Raw genomic sequence first — 1,885 nt, 5'->3', positions numbered from 1 at the left:
GACACGCTGGTCTGAGGAGGGTTTGGTAGACACGCTGGTCTGAGGAGGGTTTGGTAGACACGCTGGTCTGAGGAGGGTTTGGTAGACACGCTGGTCTGAGGAGGGTTTGGTAGACACGCTGGTCTGAAGAGGTTTGGTAGACACGCTGGTCTGAGGAGGTTTGGTAGACACGCTGGTCTGAGGAGGGTTTGGTAGACACGCTGGTCTGAAGAGGTTTGGTAGACACGCTGGTCTGAGGAGGGTTTGGTAGACACGCTGGTCTGAAGAGGTTTGGTAGACACGCTGGTCTGAGGAGGGTTTGGTAGACACGGTGGTCTGAAGAGGGTTTGGTAGACACGCTGGTCTGAGGAGGTTTGGTAGACATGCTGGTCTGAAGAGGGTTTGGTAGACACGCTGGTCTGAGGAGGGTTTGGTAGACACGCTGGTCTGAAGAGGGTTTGGTAGACACGCTGGTCTGAAGAGGGTTTGGTAGACACGCTGGTCTGAGGAGGTTTGGTAGACACGCTGGCCTGAGGAGGGTTTGGTAGACACGTTGGTCTGAAGAGGGTTTGGTAGACACGCTGGTCTGAGGGAGTTTGGTAGACACGCTGGTCTGAAGAGGTTTGGTAGACACGCTGGTCTGAGGAGGGTTTGGTAGACACGCTGGTCTGAAGAGGGTTTGGTAGACACGCTGGTCTGAAGAGGTTTGGTAGACATGCTGGTCTGAAGAGGGTTTGGTAGACACGCTGGTCTGAGGAGGTTTGGTAGACACGCTGGTCTGAAGAGGTTTGGTAGACACGCTGGTCTGAAGAGGGTTTGGTAGACACGCTGGTCTGAGGAGGTTTGGTAGACACGCTGGTCTGAGGAGGGTTTGGTAGACACGCTGGTCTGAAGAGGGTTTGGTAGACACGCTGGTCTGAGGAGGTTTGGTAGACACGCTGGTCTGAGGAGGGTTTGGTAGACACGCTGGTCTGAGGAGGGTTTGGTAGACACGCTGGTCTGAGGAGGGTTTGGTAGACACGCTGGTCTGAGGAGGGTTTGGTAGACACGCTGGTCTGAGGAGGGTTTGGTAGACACGCTGGTCTAAAGAGGTTTGGTAGACACGCTGGTCTGAGGAGGGTTTGGTAGACACGCTGGTCTGAGGAGGGTTTGGTAGACACGCTGGTCTGAAGAGGTTTGGTAGGCACGATGGTCTAAAGAGGTTTGGTAGACACGCTGGTCTGAAGAGGTTTGGTAGACACGCTGGTCTGAAGAGGTTTGGTAGACACTCTGGTCTGAGGAGGGTTTGGTAGACACGCTGGTCTGAAGAGGTTTGGTAGACACGCTGGTCTGAAGAGGGTTTGGTAGACACGATGGTCTGAGGAGGTTTGGTAGACACACTGGTCTGAAGAGGTTTGGTAGACACGCTTGTCTGAGGAGGGTTTGGTAGACACGCTGGTCTGAGGAGGGTTTGGTAGACATGATGGTCTGAGGAGGTTTGGTAGGCAGGATGGTCTAAAGAGGTTCGGTAGACATGCCGGTCTGAAGAGGTTTGGTAGACACGCTGGTCTGAGGAGGTTTGGTAGACATGCTGGTCTGAGGAGGGTTTGGTAGACACGCTGGTCTGAGGAGGGTTTGGTAGACACGCTGGTCTGAAGAGGTTTGGTAGGCACGATGGTCTAAAGAGGTTTGGTAGACACGCTGGTCTGAAGAGGTTTGGTAGACACGCTGGTCTGAAGAGGTTTGGTAGACACTCTGGTCTGAGGAGGGTTTGGTAGACACGCTGGTCTGAAGAGGTTTGGTAGACACGCTGGTCTGAAGAGGGTTTGGTAGACACGATGGTCTGAGGAGGTTTGGTAGACACGCTGGTCTGAGGAGGGTTTGGTAGACACGCTGGTCTGAGGAGGGTTTGGTAGACACGATGGTC

Source organism: Carassius carassius, chromosome 9, assembly GCF_963082965.1.
Source record: "Carassius carassius chromosome 9, fCarCar2.1, whole genome shotgun sequence".
Taxonomy (NCBI): domain Eukaryota; kingdom Metazoa; phylum Chordata; class Actinopteri; order Cypriniformes; family Cyprinidae; genus Carassius; species Carassius carassius.
Note: the sequence above shows the minus strand (reverse complement) of the source record.